General features: G+C 45.9%; 1 protein-coding gene across 1 annotated transcript in view; it reads right to left on the bottom strand.

Annotated features, from left to right (window-relative positions):
- WDR76 (WD repeat domain 76) overlaps nucleotides 1-19,955 on the bottom strand; it is a 212,794-nt gene that overhangs the window by 155,626 nt on the left and 37,213 nt on the right. The window lies entirely within an intron of this gene.

Raw genomic sequence — 19,955 nt, 5'->3', positions numbered from 1 at the left:
TGAATTAATCAAAGGTATAAAACCTAAGAAACGTGTGTACAGAAGACTATGTAGTCACCTTGCACAACTGTTCGGCAGACTGAGAAGAATGGGCAGAAATCGATGCTGGAACTAGAAGATCAGCTCGAGTGTAAGCTTGTGCAATCACCATTCTAATCCATCTGGCCAACATCTGCTTATTAGCAGGCCAGACACGCTTGTGAAATTCAAAGAGAACAAAAAGGGCATCAGAGCGTCTGACAGAGGCAGTACGGTCTACGTAGATACGTAGGGCCCTAACCACATCCAAAGAACGATCCTTAGCTGACATCTCTGAAGAGATAAAAGGCCGGGGACCACAATCTCTTGGTTAAGGTGAAAAGAAGAAACCACCTTAGGGAGGTAACCAAGTCTAGTCCAGAGAACCGCCCTGTCATCGTGGAAAATCAAAAAAGGGGAGGCAACAGGACAATACAACTAAGTCCGAAACCCTCCTTGCCACGAGAATAACTAATAAGAGAACCTTGGCCGTCAACCATTTGAGGTCCACAGATTAAAGATGTTTGAATGGGGCTTCTTGAAGAGCCTCCAATACAATAGACAGATCCCATGGAGGGACACAGGGAGTTTGAATGTGAATCACACCCTGAAGAAACATATGTACATCAGGAACGGAGTCAATCTTGCATTGGAACCAGACAGACAAGGCAGAAATGTGTACCTTGAGAGAGGCAAGACGAAGGCCTAAGTCTAAACCTCTTTGAAGAAATGTCAGAATTCTGGAAGTTATGAACTTAATGGCATCATAATGCTTAGCAGCACACCAAGTGAAGTAAGTGTGCCACACTCTATAGTATATACAGGCAGAGGCCGCTTTGTGGGCCTTCAGCATATTCTGAATGACCGCCTCGGAAAAACCTCTGGACCTTAGAAGCAAAGCTTTAAGAACCACACCGTCAAAGACAGTCGGGCCAGGTCTGGATGATGTCACTGCTCCCCAGCCACGAAGACTGACGTCTGTTAGAAGTACCCAGTTGGATATCCAGAAGGGACGACCCATGGTCAGTTGCTGGTCCTGAAGCCACCAGGCCAGTGACAGACGGACCTTTGGAGTCAAGGAGATCATTTGAGATCTGACCCAATGAGGTAAACCGTTCCATTTTGAGAGGATCAACCGTTGCAGAGAGCGGGAATGAAATGGAGCGTACTCAATCATGTCGAAAGAAACCACCATCAGACCAAGAATTTGCATAGCTGAGTGTACAGACACACAAGGATGTTGAAGAAAGTGCCTTATCTTGTACTGTATTTTCAGGACTTTGTCTGATGACAGATACAGTCTTTGAGTATCCAGAAGCGCCCCAAGGTGTACCATGCTTTGAGATGGAACCAGGGAGGACTTTGTCCAATTTATCAACCAACCGCGGGCTTGTAGGAAGGTTACCGTCAGTTGGAGATGACTGAGAAGTTCCCGTGAGTTCGCCAGAATCAGCAAGTCGTCCAGGTACGGAAGAATTCGTACCACCTGGCGACGGTGATAAACAGTCCTAACGGCCATGACCTTGGTAAAGGTGCGAGGAACGTAATGTAGATTGCCAATAGCAAACCGCAGGAACTGCTGATGCGAAGTGGCAATACGAATATGCAAAGTATGCATCCTGTATATCCAGGGTAGCCATGCAGTCCACAGGCTCCATGGCCAGCATTATTGAACGAAAAGTTTCCATGCAAATCTTGGACACTCAAAAACTTGGTTAAAGATTTGAGGTTGAGAATAGACCAGTGCGACCTGTTGGGTTTTGAAACTATAAACAGGGTTGAGTAGTAACCTCTTCCCTTTTGGGACTGAGGAACTAGCACAATCACTCCTGAGTGGAGAGAACTGACCACAGTTTGCAAGATTTGCGCCTTTAGCGGGTCCGGTGGTAGGCCAGTGGTGAAATACCTGTAAAGGGTGCCCCCCCTTGAACGAGAAGGCATGCCCGTGAGAGACAACTTCTAGGCCCCAAACATCTGCAGTGGTCGTGTGCCAAGCCTGAGCGAAGTGCAGAAGTCAGCCTCCCACCGTGGGGTCCCCCAGAGGAAGGCCCGTCCCGTCAGGCTGTGGACATGGCTGTTTTTGTGGCAGGCTGATGTGCCGCCCAGGACAGTTTGGTCTTTGAGGATTTAGAAGGGCAAGATTGTCTAGCGAGTAATTGACACTTCACCTTTCCTTGTGACTGAAAAGAGCAAAAAATTGTACTTTTAGCCTTCTGAGCAGGGTTAGTCGCGGGTAGAAAGGCTGTCTAGGCTGCCGCCAAAGAAGACACATTCTTTTTGGGGAAGAACTAAATAAGATTGTCACCTGTGAAGGGGAGAATTTCAAAGGTTTTCTTGGAAGCTAGGTCCACCTTCCAAGGTCTTAACAACTGAATACGGTGTGCCAGAATGGACGTAGCAGGTGCCTTGGCGGCCAACACTCCAGCCTTAGATGAAGCTTTCTGAATATAGCAAGAAGCGGTTTTAACATGAGACAGATATAGTCTGCCTTCTTTAGAAATATCCTCAGGCAGCTCCTCCTCCAGTGCCTGAGCCCAAGCCTCTATAGCCTTTGCAGCCCAGGAAGCGGCTATAGTGGGTGTATGTATTGCCCCTGTAAGGGAATAATTAGATTTCAGGCAACCCTCAAAACGTTTATCTGTCGGTTCCATCAGGGAGGTAACAGTAGTAAGAGGCAGAGTGGAGGAAACCACGAGGCAGGTGACATAAGAGTTCACCGGCGGTGGATTTTCACCATTTGTTAAATATCTCTGCTGGGTAGAAGATAACGCGCTACAGCCCTTTTAGAGACCGGGAACTTCTTACTGGGAGAAGTCCAGGATTCCCACCTAATGTCCAATAAATAATCAGAATGGGGTAATTCAGTTTTAACCACCATCTGCTTCTTAAACATATCAGTTTCCTTAGCCACTGTAGTGGGCTCTTCCTCATCTGAGAGTTGGAGAATATGCTTAATAGCTTCCACAAGGGCAGGGACATCTACGAACAGGGGAGCTTACTCTTCTGCAGCACAGAAGTGTCACAAAGAGCCGTATGCGCCCCCTCCTCTTCAGATGAGACATCAGAGAGGGATTGTGAGGATGAAGTAAACTGCTTAGAATGACCAGTGACACGTTTGTGCCCTGTTGGAGCCTTATGTCTAGTCAGGGATTGATTTCGTTGTTGCAGCAGAATTAGACAAATTTTTCGCCCAAGGCGGATTCACTATAGTTACTACATTAGGAGGCAAAGCCACAGGCAGACCCATAGGGGGCACAAGGCGTTCTACCCGAGTACCCAACAGGGGGAATATACTCAATACATTAGTTTTTATGATATTTTTAATGTCTATAAAATCAATCTTATAAGAACACAAACAAACATCACAAAATTAATATAATTAATATGCGCATATATAAAACCCCAATCTAAATGACATGGTAATAATAATTGAGCATAAGAGGTGGATCATATATCTAAATTGACCACAGTAGACTAGTCAATAATCATAAAATTGATGATGTCCTTATTTTTGTTCCAAAATAGGACAGTCCCATTAAATGTGCATATAAATATTTCATGAATTAGATTATCATATAGTGTGGTATGGATGGAGCTTTTTTTACCAGTTGATGAAAATTATCCATATGCTCATAAGAACGGATGATTCTTTACTTATGGGAGAAATGTCCAGAAATCATGGAGGAAATTATATACCACCCGGGGCTCAGTGCACCACATGCACCTGTAGAATAAAGCTCCCGTTTTCCAATTGCCGCAAGTGGCGTCCTCCGTCTCCCACTAATAACTGGCTCCCGTGCAACACACCTTTTTCGGCTTTGAGAGAAAGATCAGTCCGGCTCCTGGAGCTCAGCGCACCGCAGGCGCTTGACAGCTGAATGTGCTCCTGTCCTCAAGCCGCCGCATATAGCGTTCTTCCGTCTCCCGCTTCTCAGCCTCAGGCAGCGCTGCACATCAATAAGGACCAACAGATAGTGTCGACTGGGTCACATATAGGGCACTTTCTCTGACGCGTTTCGCTTCCAAGTGAAGCTTCCTCATAGAGTAAAAAATCTATAACAATGTAGCCCTTTTAAATAACAACCTCATGTTCGATTGGTGCAATCATCCACCTCGATATAGAACACCTGTCTTAGATCCACCTCCTGATCCACCTCTTTGCTCACCTATTCCTTAATTCCTTAATTAAACCTTCCACATTAAATCATATGGCCGCCTGTCTATAAATACACATACCTTTTTATAGATGTTAAAAGTGTATATGCACATACACATGAATAAATAAATCTACTCCTATATATGAAAGCATCCTTTTGACCAATAATTGATCCACAATCATAAAGAGCAATATAACGCTTTCCATATACATGTATGTAAAAATAATTAGATCAAAATACAACTAAAAATAAATAAATACAATATAAAAATAAAATAAAAATCTTTTCACATCACATTAGGGGATATAAACCATCCAGGAATCGAACTTATAGCTTACGCTATGGTAAACCAAAGCACTACCTCAAAGCTATACTCATTCCTAATCTATTACAACATTTTAATGAGACTATATTAAACCCATATAATTATTTCGTTCAAAACTTGATATAAACAATCACCAACATGTCTATTTCTATATCTCTATATATCTCTATATATATCTCTATATATCTCTATATATATCTCTATATATCTTTATATATATATATATATATATATATATATATATATATATATATATATATATACATACAATTTAATTTATAGATACAAAAAATATAATTGTATATATAAGAATAGTAAATATATATTATACATATAAATGTTCTTTTCATTTGTTTATCTAATTAATCCCTACAGGACTTGATCCTACGACCTCAGGTCTTAAAAACCAATAATATACCCCTACTCTATCAGGCCGTGCCTCAGACCCTAGAAAAATTTTACACTAATAATGGATAACCAACCAATATCCAATTGCGCAACCTTAATAGCTCCCCCCAAAGGAGAAAATAAGATTTTACTCACCGGTAAATCTATTTCTCGTAGTCCGTAGTGGATGCTGGGAACTCCGAAAGGACCATGGGGAATAGCGGGCTCCGAAGGAGGCTGGGCACTCTAGAAAGATTTATGACTACCTGGTGTGCACTGGCTCCTCCCACTATGACCCTCCTCCAAGCCTCAGTTAGGACACTGTGCCCGGACGAGCTGACATAATAAGGAAGGATTTTGAATCCCGGGTAAGACTCATACCAGCCACACCAATCACACCGTACAACTCGTGATACTATATCCAGTTTGACAGTATGAAAACAACTGAGCCTCTCAACAGATGGCTCAACAATAACCCTTTAGTTAGCAATGACTATTTACAAGTATTGCAGACAATCCGCACTTGGGATGGGCGCCCAGCATCCACTACGGACGACGAGAAATAGATTTACCGGTGAGTAAAATCTTATTTTCTCTGACGTCCTAGTGGATGCTGGGAACTCCGAAAGGACCATGGGGATTATACCAAAGCTCCCAAACGGGCGGGAGAGTGCGGATGACTCTGCAGCACCGAATGAGAGAACTCAAGGTCCTCCTCAGCCAGGGTATCAAATTTGTAGAATTTTGCAAACGTGTTTGCCCCTGACCAAGTAACAGCTCGGCAAAGTTGTAAAGCAGAGACCTCTCGGGCAGCCGCCCAAGATGAGCCCACCTTCCCTGTGGAATGGGCTTTCACTGATTTAAGATGCGGCAGTCCAGCCGCAGAATGCGCCTGCTGAATCGTGTCACAGATCCAGCGAGCGATAGTCTGCTTAGAAGCAGGAGCACCCAGCCTGTTGGGTGCATACAGGATAAATAGCGAGTCAATTTTCTTGACTCTAGCCGTCCTGGAAACATAATTTTTCAAGGCCCTGACTACGTCCAGTAACTTGGAATCCTCCAAGTCGCTAGTAGCCGCAGGCACCACAATATAGGTTGGTTCAAGTGAAAAACTGATACCACCTTAGGGAGAAACTGGGGACGAGTCCTCAATTCTGCCCTCTCCATATGGAAAATCAGATAAGGACTTTTATATAACAAAGCCGCCAATTCTGATACACGCCTGGCCGAAGCCAAGGTCAATAACATGACCACTTTCCGCGTGAGATATTTTAGATCCACGGTTTTTAGTGGTTCAAACCAATGTGATTTTAAGAAACTCAACACCACGTTGAGATCCCAAGGTGCCACTGGAGGCACAACCGGGGGCTGAATATGCAGCAATCCTTTTACAATGTCTGAACTTCAGGTACTGAAGTTAATTCTTTCTGGAAGAAAATCGACAGAGCCGAGATCTGCATCTTAATGGAGCCTAATTTTAGGCCCATAGACACTCCTGCTTGTAGGAAATGCAGAAATCGACCTAGTTGAAATTCCTCTGTTGGGGCCTTTTGTGGCCTCACACCAAGCAACATATTTCCGCCATATGCGGTGATAATGTTTTGCAGTTACATCTTTCCTGGCTTGAATCAGCGTAGGAATGACTTCCTCCGGAATGCCCTTTTCCTTTAGGATCCGGCGTTCAACCGCCATGCCATCAAAACGTAGCCACGGTAAGTCTTGGAACAGACAGGGCCCCTGCTGCAGCAGGTCCTGTCTGAGCGGCAGAGGCCATGGGTCCTCTGATATAATTTCTTGAAGTTCTGGGTACCAGGCTCTTCTTGGCCAATCCGGAACCACGAGTATCGTTCTTACTCCTCGCCTTCTTATTATTCTCAGTACCTTTGGTATGAGAGGCAGAGGGGGGAACACATAAACCGACTGGTACACCCACGGTGTTACCAGAGCGTCCACAGCTATCGCCTGAAGGTCCCTTGACCTGGCGCAATATCTTTTATAGCTTTTTGTTGAGGCGGGACGCCTTCATGTCCACCTGTGGCCTTTCCCAATGGTGTACAATCCTTTGGAAGACTTCTGGATGAAGTCCCCACTCTCTCGGGTGGAAGTCGTGTCTGCTGAGAAGATCTGCTTCCCAGTTGTCCACTCCGAGAATGAACACTGCTGACAGTGCTAACACATGATTTTCCGCCCATCGGAGAATCCTTGTGGCTTCTGCCATCGCCATCCTGCTTCTTGTGCCGCCCTGTTGGTTTACATAGGCGACTGCCGTGATGTTGTCTGATTGGATCAGGACCGGCCTTTTGAAGCAGAGGCCTTGCCTGACTCAGGGCATTGTAAATGGCCCTCAGTTCCAGAATATTTATGTAGGGAAGTCACCTGACTTGACCAAAGTCCCTGAAAGCTTCTTCCCTGTGTGACTGCCCCCCAGCCTCAAAGGCTGGCATCCATGGTCACTAGGACCTAGTCCTGTATGTCGAACCTGCGGCCCTCTTGAAGATGGGCACTCTGCAGCCACTACAGTAGAGATACCCTGGTCCTTGGAGACAGGGTTATCAGCCGATGCATCTGAAGATGTGATCCGGACCACTTGTCTAACAGGTCCCCCTGAAAAGTTCTTGCATGGAACCTGCCGAATGGGATTGCTTCGTAGGAAGCTATCATTTTTCCCAGGAATCGCGTGCAATGATGCACCGATAACGGTTTTGGCTTCAGGAGGTCTCTGACTAGAGATGACAGCTCCTTGGCTTTCTCCTCCGGGAGAAACACTTATTTCTGGTCTGTGTCCAGAACCATCCCCAGGAACAGTAGACGTGTCGTAGGAAACAGCTGTGTCTTTGGACTGTTTAGAATCCAACCGTGCTGTTGTAGCACTTTCCAAAATAGTGCTACCCCGACTAGCAACTGCTCCTTGGACCTCGCCCTTATAAGGAGATTGTCCAAGTACGGGATCATTAAAAACTCCCCTTTTTCGAAGGAGTATCATCATTCCGGCCATTACCTTGGTAACACCCTCGGTGCCATGTACAGTCCAAACGGCAGAGTCTGGACTTGGTAATGGTAATCCTTTACCACAAATCTGAGGTACTCCTGGCGAGGATAGTAAATGGGGACATGCAGGTAAGCATCCTTGATGTCCCGGGATACCATGTAATCCCCCTCGCCCAGGCTTGCAATAACCGCCCTGAGCGATTCCATCTTGAACTTGAATTTTTTTATGTATGTGTTCAAGGATTTTAAATATAAAAAAGGGTCACACCGAACCATGCGGTTTCGGTACCCCAAACCGTGTGGAATAGTAACCCCGTCCTTGTTGAAGTAGGGGCACCTTAAGTATTACCTGATGGGAATACAGCTTATTAATTGCCTCTAGCACAGCCTCCCTGCCTGAGGGAGTTGTCGGCAAGGCATATTTGAGGAAACGGCGGGGGGAAGACATCTCGAATTCCAGCTTGTACCCTTGAAATACTACTTGAATGAAACAGGGATCCACCTGTGAGCGAGCCCACTGATCGCTGAAATTTTTGAGACGGCCCCCCACCGTACCTGGCTACACCTGTGGAGCCCCCGCGTCATGGGGATTCTGGGAACAGGCTGACTGGTGCAGCTTTTTCCCTCTTCCCTTGTCTCTGTACAGAAAGGAAGCGCCTTTGACCCGCTTGCTTTTCTGAAGCCGAAAGGACTGTACCTGATAATACAGTGCTTTCTTAGTCTGTGAGGAAAACTGAGGTAAAAATATTTCTTCCCAGCTGTTGCTGCGGATACGAGGTCCCAGAGACCATCCCCAAATAATTCCTCACCCTTATAAGGCAGAATCTCTATGCGCCTTTTTTAAAGTCAGCATCACCTGTCCAGTGACAGGTCTCTAATACCCTCCTGACAGAATGGACATTACATTCATTTTGGATGCCAGCCGGCAAAATATCCCTCTGTGCATCCCTCATATATAAGACGACGTCTTTAATATGTTCTCATGTTAGCAAACTAGTATGTTTGACAGGGTCACCGACCACGCTGCAGCAGCACGCTCTGCAGGTTTCAGTCTAGTACCTGAGTGTGTAAAAACAGACTTCAGGATAGCCTCCTGCTTTTTATCAACAGGTACCTTCAAAGTGGCCGTACCTAAAACAGCAGTGCCACCTATTTTGACAACCGTGTGAGCGCCTTATCCACCCTAGGGGATATCTCCCAGCGTAACTTATCCTCTGGCGGGAAAAGGTACGCCATCAGTAACTTTTTTGAAATTACCAGTTTCTTATCAGGGGGAACCCACACTTCTCACACACTTCATTCATTCATCTGATGGGGGAACAAAACACTGCCTGCTTTTTCTCCCCAAACATAAAAACCCATTTTTAGAGGTTAATGTCAGAAATGTGTAACACATTTTTTATTGCCGGGATCAAGTCACGGATGTTCCTAGTGGATTGTGTACATGTCTCAACCTTGTCGACACTGGAGTCAGACTCCGTGTCGACATCTGTGTCTGCCATCTGAATGAGCGGGCGTTTTTGAGCCCCTGATGGTCTTTGAGACGCCTGGGCAGGCGCGGGCTGAGAAGCCGGCTGTCCCACAGCTGTTACGTCATCCACCCTTTTATGTAAGGAGTTGACACTGTCGGTTAATACCTTTCACCTAACCATCCACTCTGGTGTCGGCCCCACAGGGGGGCGACATCACATTTATCGGCATCTGCTCCTGTATAAGCCTCCTCCTCAAACATGTTGACACAGCTGTACCGACACACCGCACACACACAGGGAATGCTCTGACTGAGGACAGGACCCCACAAAGCCCTTTGGGGAGACAGAGAGAGAGTATGCCAGCACACACCAAAGCGCTATATAATGTGGGGATTAACACTATAACTGAGTGAATTTTCCCCAATAGCTGCTTGTATATACAATATTGCGCCTAAATTTAGTGCCCCCCCTCTCTTTTTAACCCTTTGAGCCTGAAAACTACAGGGGAGAGCCTGGGGAGCTTTCTTCCAGCTGCACTGTGAAGAGAAATGGCGCCAGTGTGTCTGAGGGAGATAGCTCCGCCCCTTTTCCGCGGCCTATTCTCCCGCTTTTTACTGGATTCTGGCAGGGGTATTTACCACATATATAGCCTCTGGGGTTATATATTGTGGTATTTTTGCCAGCCAAGGTGTTTTTATTGCTGCTCAGGGCGCCCCCCCCAAGCGCCCTGCACCCTCAGTGACCGGAGTGTGAAGTGTGCATGAGGAGCAATGGCGCACAGCTGCAGTGCTGTGCGCTACCTTGGTGAAGACTGATGTCTTCTGCCGCCGATTTTCCGGACCTCTTGCTTCTGGCTCTGTAAGGGGGACGGCGGCGCGGCTCCGGGACCGAACACCAAGGACTGGGCCTGCGGTCGATCCCTCTGGAGCTAATGGTGTCCAGTAGCCTAAGAAGCCCAATCCGGCTGCAAGCAGGCGAGTTCACTTCTTCTCCCCTTAGTCCCTCGCTGCAGTGAGCCTGTTGCCAGCAGGTCTCACTGAAAATAAAAAACCTAATTCTATACTTTCTTTCTAGAGGCTCAGGAGAGCCCCTAGTGTGCATCCAACCTCGGCCGGGCACAAGATTTAACTGAGGCTTGGAGGAGGGTCATAGTGGGAGGAGCCAGTGCACACCAGGTAGTCAAATCTTTCTAGAGTGCCCAGCCTCCTTCGGAGCCCGCTATTCCCCATGGTCCTTTCGGAGTTCCCAGCATCCACTAGGACGTCAGAGAAATAATATCACATTTGATTATTGGGATTCCCCATGAACGCGAGACCTGGGAATGGTCCAGCAGTTACCGGCCATTCCCAGGTCTCGCGTTCAGTAGTGTAGAATTTTTCTAGGGTCTGAGGCACGGCCTGATAGAGTAGGGGTATATTATTGTTTAAGATCTGTGGTCGTAGAATCAAGTCCCGTAGGGATTAATGAGATAAACAAATGAAAAGAACATTTATATGTATAATATATATTTACTATTCTTATATATACAATTATATTTTTTGTATCTATAAATTAAATTGTATATATATATATATATATATATATATATATATATATATATATATATAGACATGTTGGTGATTGTTTATATCAAGTTTTGAACGATATTATATGGGTTTAATATAGTCTCATTAAAATGTTGTAATAGATTAGGAATGAGTATAGCTTTAAGGTAGTGCTTTGGTTTACCATAGCGTAAGCTATGAGTTTGATTCCTGGATGGTTTATATCCCCTAATGTGATGTGAAAAGATTTTTATTTTATTTTAATATTGTATTTATTTATTTTTAGTTGTATTTTGATCTAATTATTTTTACATACATGTATATGTAAAGAGTTATATTGCTCTTTACGATTGTGGATCAATTATTGGTCAAAAGGATGCTTTATCATATATAGGAGTCATTTATTTATTCATGTGTATGTGCATATACACTTTTAACATCTATAAAAAGGTATGTGTATTTATAGACAGGCGGCCATATGATTTAATGTGGAAGGTTTAATTAAGGAATTAAGGAATAGGTGAGCAAAGAGGTGGATCAGGAGGTGGATCTAAGACAGGTGTTCTATATCTAGGTGGATGATTGCACCAATCGAACATGAGGTTGTTATTTAAAAAGGGCTACATTGTTATAGTTTTTTACTCTATGAGAAAGCATCACTTGGAAGCGAAACGCGTCAGCGAAAGTGCCCTATTTGTGACCCAGTCGACACTATCTGTTGGTCCTTATTGATGTGCAGCGCTGCCTGAGGCTGAGAAGCGGGAGACGGAAGGACGCTATATGCGGCGGCTTGAGGACAGGAGCACATTCAGCTGTCAAGCGCCTGCGGTGCGCTGAGCTCCAGAAGCCGGACTGATTTTTCTCTCAAAGCCGAAAAAGGTGTGTGCACGGGAGCCAGTTATTAGTGGGAGACGGAGGACGCCACTTGCGGCAATTGGAAAACGGGAGCTTTATTCTACAGGTGCATGTGGTGCACTGAGCCCCGGGTGGTATATCATTTCCTCCATGATTTCTGGACATTTCTCCCATAAGTAAAGAATCATCCGTTCTTGTGAGCATATGGATAATTTCATCAACTGGTAAAAAAAGCTCCATCCATACCACACTATATAACTAATTCATGAAATATTTATATGCACATTTAATGGGACTGTCCTATTTTGGAACAAAAATAAGGACATCATCAATTTTATGATTATTGACTAGTCTACTGTGGTCAATTTAGATATATGATCCACCTCTTATGCTCAATTATTATTACCATGTCATTTAGATTGGGGTTTTATATATGCATATTAATTATATTAATTTTGTGATGTTTGTTTGTGTTCTTATAAGATTGATTTTATAGACATTAAAAATATCATAAAAACTAATGTATTGAGTATATTCATGTCCTGTTGCCTTAAATTAAGTACATTAGCGCGAGGGGTTATATAGTTTGTTTCAAATTAGCTCTTGGAGAATTCATTAGCCTAGGGGTTCACATACTTTGCCCACCCTGCACTGTGAATGTTTACATGGTGTGTTCAATAAAAACATGAGAACATATAATTGTGTGTGTGGTATTAGTTTCAGAAGACTTTGTCTATTGTTGTGACTTAGATGAAGATCAGAAAACATTTTATGACCAATTTATGCACAAATCCAGGAAAGTCCGAAGGGTTCACATACTTTTTCTTGCAATTGTATATATTTATTGGCAGGCAACCTTCCTTCCTTGGTCCATTGCCCCTGAAAACACAACCTTCCCGACACTGCTATCCAGCCCTGGAGTCTAGCATCTGTCAGAATTTCCCAATCTGATATCCAAAAGGGTCTCCCATTGTCCAGATGGGATGTCTGTAGCCACCATTCTAATAACCTTCTTACTTCTATCGTAAGAACCAAAGTCTGTTTTTATAGTCTGATGCAACCCATTCCATTTGGCAAGAATCAGACACTGCAGAGGCCACGAGTGGAATTGTGAATACTCCACCATGTCGAATGTTGACACCATCAACCCATCACACACATTGCTGCGTGAATGGATACCTTTTGACTGTATAGCAAGTCCTGAATCCTTGACTGAACCTTGGATATCTTGTTCAGAGGTAACATTACTCTCTGAAGACTTAAATACAGTACAGCCCCCAAGTGAGTGATCCGCTGTGATGGAACTAGAGACGATTTTGCCCAATTTATGAGCCACCCGTTTCTTTGCAGACACGTTATTGTTTGTTGCAGAAGACATAGGTGCAATTCCTGCGACTGTGCCAGGAATAAAAAAAAAATCGAGGTATGGAAAAATAAGTATTCCCTGCTGGCGGAGATAAGCTGCCATTACCATAATCTTGGTAAAATACTCTGGGGGCTGTGGCTAACCCAAAAGGTAGGGCCTGAAACTGAAAATGCTGTTGGAGTATAGCGAACCTGAGATAGCACTGATGGGACAGTGCTATAGGAACATGTAGGTAAGCATCCTGTATATCCAGGGATACCATACAATCCCCCGGCTCCATGGCCAAAATTATGGAACGTAAAGTCTCCATGTGAAACAGAGGTACCCAAATGTATTTGTTCAGCACATTGAGATTGAGAATGAGCCAAAATGACCCATCTGGCTTCTGAACTAAAAACAGGTTGGAGTAAAACCCCTGTCCTCGTTGTGCATGAGGAACTGGAATGACTACTTCTGACTGAAGCAATTTCTGAACTGCCTCTTGCAAAGCCTTGGACTTAGGGGGTAATTCCGAGTTGATCGCAGCAGGAATTTTGTTAGCAGTTGGGCAAAACCATGTGCACTGCAGGGGGGGTAGATGTAACATGTGCAGAGAGAGTCAGATCGAGAAGGGCTGGTACAAAACAAACCTTCGAGGAGGGTGCTTCTTGATGGCCAAAGCATAACCTAGAGATACCGCTTCCTGCACCCAGGCATCTGTTGTAGACTGCTGCCAGATCTGTGCAAACTGAAGAAGTCGGCCCCCCACCCTAGGAACCCCCAGGTGGAGGCCCACACCACCAGGCTGATGGCTCATCTGTTTTACCAACCGGTCCTCTGGTAGCCCAGTGCTTTTTAGTCTTACCAGACTTGTTGTATTGGGACTGCCTGCTATCACTTTTACCTTTAGCTTTTCCTTGAAACCGAAAGGGCCGAAAAGCCGGAACAACGTTTGAAATTGCTTCTGACTCCAAAATATCTGTCAATTCTTTACCAAAAAGAATATCTCCAGAAATGGCCAGAGTTTCCAAAACCTTCTTAGATTCTGAATCAGCTTTCCACGTACGTAGCCCAAACTGCAATACAAGCAGCTATTGTTGAAGCTAATGCCCTGGAGGCAATAGTACCCCATATCCAATGCTACTTCTCCCAAGAACATTGCAGTCTGTTTTATATGTGCTATATGGGATTTTTGCTCTGTAGATGCAATTGAAAAATCCCCCTCCAATGCATCAGCCCAGGCAGCCGCTGCCTTTGCCATCCAAGATGAAGCCATGGCTGGCCTTGTGACTGCCCCCAGACAGGGGGGAGGGAAATGTTTTTTAGAAAACCATCCACTCTCCTATCCGTGACATCATTTAGTGATGTTGAAGGCAAAGGTAATGTAGATTTTTGCACTAATCGAATCTACTTTAGGAGCCACCTCCCTTTTTAAACAATCCCCAGCTGGAAGAGGATAATTGGAATTCCATTTCTTAGGAATTCTAAACTTCTTATTAGGCATAGCCCAAGCCAATTCCATGATTTCAGTTAGCTGATCTAACACTGGAAATTCAGTCTTAACTGTTTTGGGACGTTTAAACACAGGTGCCTTGGTTTTTAATACAGACTCCGCTGAATCCTCTAAGGATATAATGGCTTTCATTGCTTTAATTAACTCAGCTATATCCACTGTGAGGATGAAGATTTACTTACCACCGGCTTATCAGCCTGTTTCCTTTGAGAGGCAGCTGCTGGAAGTGATACACCACATAGTGTTCCCCCTAGGATGAGGCAGGGGGCCGGGCGTCGGAGTTCGGGGGCACATTGACACGGGGGAGTGGTCATGCAAATTATGGGGCGGGCCACGCCCCGTCATTTTAGTGGGCGGTGTGGCCCACAGACACTACTATAAAGGGCGTCTGTGGCCGGCGACGTCACTTTTGGGGGCGTACCCAGCACCTCCGTCGGTGCTGGGCTTTCCCCAGCTCTCTCCCAATGCGTGAATGGATGCCGCACGCATGCGCACGGCATCTTTACACGCTGGGAGGGCAGGAAGCGGGCGGCTGTTCTAGCAGGGCGCCGCAAAAGGGGCAGAGCGGGTTTTGCCTTCTAAAAAACGGGCAGGGCGCGGCGCCCTGCTAAAACAGACTAGAGTGAACACTAACCACAGGTGGGAAGCTGCATGTAAGGGTTAATTGTGTATCCTATCCCCGGTACAGGAGTAGGAGGAATTATCCTTTCAGCTCTACTGGATAAAGTCTGTGCAAACACACAGTAGCTCAAGGTGGATCAACCTGCACCTGAATCTGCCTTGTATTTTTCAAGAACCCCTGGTGAAAGCTAGAACAATTTGTACACAAACCAGATCCTGAGAGGATAACACAGCTCTGCAAGACAAACCTGATATGAGTGTTGGTGTTGCTGTGAGTGTATCTTTGTCACCTTTGCCGCTCTTAGACATGATAAATAATCAACACTTCCACAGTGTACTACACAATTTGTGACTAATCACTTCAAACTTTTTAAAGTGACCTACAATCAGACCTTATCCATGCACCAGCATTGAGGATCAGAATCAAACAAAACTGACAGAATATAGTAAAGTCAGCAATCACGCTAGCAGTCAGTCACGTTATACATTAGTATAATAAGCAATATGAGCAAATCATCAACTACATTTCAAGAATGTAGGAGAACATATTACTGAATCATATTTAAACAGATCTACCGTATTCAGACGCATAGCGAAAGAAACAACAGTAAATGTATACAGACTCATATGCAATAGGCACTTATCTAACTATTCACTCAAAAAATAGGATTTTTGTTACCTACCAGTAAATCCTTTTCTCGTAGTCCGTAGAGGATGCTGGGGTCCACATTAGTACCATGGGGTATAGACGAGTCCACCAGGAGCCACTGGCACTTTAAGAGTTTGAGTGTGTGGGCTGGCTCCTCCCTCTATGCCCCTCCTACCAGACTCAGTCTAGAAACTGTGCCCAAGGAGACAGACATCTTTGAGAGAAGGATTTAACACGGATAGTGGCAAGATTCACACCAGCTCGCACATACAAGGCACATCAAGCTAACTTAGCTTGAAAACTCAGCAACCGCTGAAACATTATTTACCAAGTAACAATGCAGTTTAGTGTTCACTCTAGAATCCGGGCCGGGCGCCGGATCTAAAGGGGCACTAGTGTGAGCGCGCGGCTTCGCCGTGCACGCGCCGAAAAAGGGGAGCGGCCATGTCTCTCAGCGTGAATGACTTTACACGCTGTGAGGGTAGGAAGCGGGCGGCAGTTTTAGCAGGGCGCCGCAGAAAAGGCAGGGCGGGTTTTGCCCTTAAAAAAAAAAAAAAAACACATCGGGCAGGGCGCGACACCCTGCTAAAACTGCCTAGCATGAACACTACAGTACTCAACTAAAACGAAGTTGTACTGAACCAAATAATTAAAGCAGGAAAACGAAGCGCTGGGCGGGCGCCCAGCATCCTCTACGGACTAGGAGAAAAGGATTTACTGGTAGGTAACCAAAATCCTATTTTCTCTTACGTCCTAGAGGATGCTGGGGTCCACATTAGTACCATGGGTATGAAAAACGGGAGGGAGAGCGCGGAGGCTCCTGCAGAACTGATTGACTGAGCTTCAGATCCTCAGAAGTCAAAGTATCGAACTTGTAGAACTTTGCAAACGTGTTCGACCCAGAACAAGTTGCAGCTCGGCAAAGCTATAACGCCGAGACACCCTGGGTAGCCGCCCAGGTAGATCTCACCTTACGAGTAGAGTGGGCCTTGACAGAAGTAGGACACGGCAAGCCTGCCGTAGAATACGCATGCTGGATAGTGAACCTGATCCAGCGAGAGATCATCTGCTTAGAAGCAGGACACCCAATTTTCTTGGGATCATACAGAACAAACACATACATCTTTAGAGTCCTTACAACATCCAAGGACTTTGATGAAATTGAGGAGTCAGTAACCACTGGTACCACAAAAGGTTGGTTGATATGAAATGCCGACACAACCTTCGGAAGAAACTGCTGACGTGTCCGGAGATCAACCTCCTGTAGAGGCTCGAACCAGTCCGATTGGAGGAACTGCAACACCACGTTAAGGTCCCAAGGCGCTGTAGGCAGTACAAAGGGAGGTTGGATGTGCAGAACACCCTTCAAAAAGATCTGAACCTCAGGGAGGGCAGCAAATTGTTTCTGGAAGAAAATAGATAGGGCCAAAATCTGGACCTTCACAGATCCAAACCTTAGGCCCATATCCACACCGGCTTGTAGGAAGAGGAGAAATCGTCCCAGTTGAAACTCCACCGCAGAAATTTCTTGGACTCACACCAAGATAAATATTTTTTCCAAATTCGATGGTAATGTTTAGATGTTACTCCTTTCCTAGCCTGTATCAGGGTAGGAATAACCTTGTTCGGAATGCTCTTCCGAGCTAGTATCAGGCGTTCAACCTCCATGCCGTCAAACGTAGCCGCGGTAAGTCTTGATAGGCGAACGGCCCCTTCATGCGGCAGGTCCTCCCGAAGAGGAAGATGCCTCGGTTTTTCTTGCAGTAGATCCAGAAGATCCGCGTACCAAACCCTTCTTGGCCAGTCTGAAGCAATGAGGATCGCTAGAACCCTTGTTCTCCTTATGAGTTTTAGAACTCTTGGGATGAGTGGAAGTGGAAGAAACAAGTACACCGACTGGAACACCCACGGAGTCACTATGGCGTCCACCGCCACTGCTTGCGGGTCCCTCGACCTGGAACAATACCGCCGAAGTTTCTTGTTGAGACGAGAGGCCATCATGTCGATCTGGGGTGCACCCCAAAGATCTGTTACCTCCTTGAACACCTCCGGATGGAGACCCCACCACCCTGGATGGATGCCAACACGTGCTTTTCTGCCCAGAGGATGATTCTTGTTACCTCTGCCTTTGCAGCTCTGTTCTTCGTTCCACCCTGTTGGTTTATGTAAGTCACTGTTGTCACATTGTCCGACTGCACTTGAATGGCCCGATTTCTAGGAAGATAGGCCGCATGGAGAAGACCGTTGTAGGCGGCTCTTACTTACAGAATGGTTTATCGGCAGGCCGGCTTCCAGACTTGACCACCTTCCTTGGAAGGTTATCCCTTGAGTGACTGCGCCCCAGTCCCGGAGACTTGCATCCGTGGTTAGAAGGATCCAGTCCTGAATTCCGAACCTGCGGCCCTCCAGAAGGTGAGGTAATTGCAGCCACCAGAGGAGTGAAATCCTGACCTTTGGCAACAGACGCATTCTCTGGTGCATGTGTAGATGGGATCCCGACCACTTGTCCAGGAGATCCAGTTGGAAGGACCGAGCTTGAAACCTCCCGTACTGCAGAGCCTCGTAAGAGGCCACCATCTTCCCCAGAAGGCGAATGCACTGATGAACTGACACCCGGGCTGGCTTCAGGACATCCAGGACCATCGTTTGAATCACCAACGCCTTTTCCTCTGGGAGAAACACCCTCTGCACCTCCGTGTCAACGATCATTCCCAGAAAGGACAACCTCCTGGTTGGTTCCAAATGTGATTTTGGAAGATTCAGGATCTAACCATGTTCACTGAGAAGCTGGGTCATGAGTGCTATGGACCGTAACAGCTTCTCCTTGGACAATGCCTTCATCAACAGATCGTCCAGATACGGAATTATGTTCACCCCCTGTCTGCGGAGGAGAATCATCATTTCCGACATCACCTTGGTGAATACCCTCGGTGCTGTGGAGAGGCCAAATGGGAGGGCCTGGAACTGAAAGTGACTGTCCAACAGTGCGAATCAAAGATAGGCTTGATGCAGCAGCCAAATCGGAATGTGGAGGTACGCATCCTTGATATCCAGGGATACTAGGAATTCCCCCTCCTTCAGACCTGATATCACTGCCCTTAGGGACTCCATTTTGAACTCTAACTCCCTCAGAAAAGGGTTCAGTGATTTTAAGTTCAGAATGGGCCTGACCGAACCATCTGGTTTCGGCACCACAAAAAAGGTTTGAATAGTAACCCTTGTTTTGCATATGAGGCGGTACTGGCACAATGACCTGTGTCTCCACCAACTTCTGGACGACTTCTTGCAGGACAGTCCTGTCTGCCAGCAGAGCTGGCAAGCCTGATATGAAAAATCAGTGAGGAGGGAGATTGAAATTCCAGCCTGTACCCCTGGGACACAATATCTTGCACCCAGGGATCCAGGCCGGAGGACACCCAGACATGACTGAAATATCAGAGTCTCGCTCCCACCAGCCCCACCTCCGGAGCGTGCGTCCACAGTCATGCTGAGGACTTTGGTGCACCTGAAGCAGGTTTCTGTTCCTGGTAACCTGCAGCCGCAGGTTTCTTTGACTTGAGCCGACCTCCCCGAAAGAAGGTGATGGACGGCTTGGCCTTTCTGGGCTTGGTAGACCAAAAGGGCTGTGATGTAGCTGAAAAAAAGGGTTTCTTCGGAGCAGGTGTAGCCGAGGGAAGAAAGGGTGACTTACCAGCCGTAGAGATCCACACATCCAACGCTTCCCCAAAGAGAGCCTGACCTGTGTAGGGTAGGGTCTCCACACTTCTCCTGGATTCCGCGTCGGCAGACCACTGGCGCAACCACAGTCCTCGACGAGCTGATACTGACATGGAAGAAATTCCCGCAGCCATGGAACCCAGGTCTTTCATGGATTCTACTAGAAATCCTGCCGAGTCCTGAATGGTATGTAAAAATAATTCAACATCACATTTTTCCACAGTATCCAAGTCCTCAAGTAACGTGCCTGACCACTTTACTATAGTTTTGGCAATCCAAGCACTGGCAATAGTAGGACGTAGTATTGCCCCAGAAGCCGTGTACATGAATTTGAGCGTATTATCAATTTTACGATCAGCAGGTT

This window comes from Pseudophryne corroboree, chromosome 6 (assembly GCF_028390025.1).
Source record: "Pseudophryne corroboree isolate aPseCor3 chromosome 6, aPseCor3.hap2, whole genome shotgun sequence".
Lineage (NCBI taxonomy): Eukaryota > Metazoa > Chordata > Amphibia > Anura > Myobatrachidae > Pseudophryne > Pseudophryne corroboree.
The sequence above is the reverse complement of the archived record's forward strand: the minus strand, read 5'-3'. Positions and strand labels throughout refer to the sequence as shown.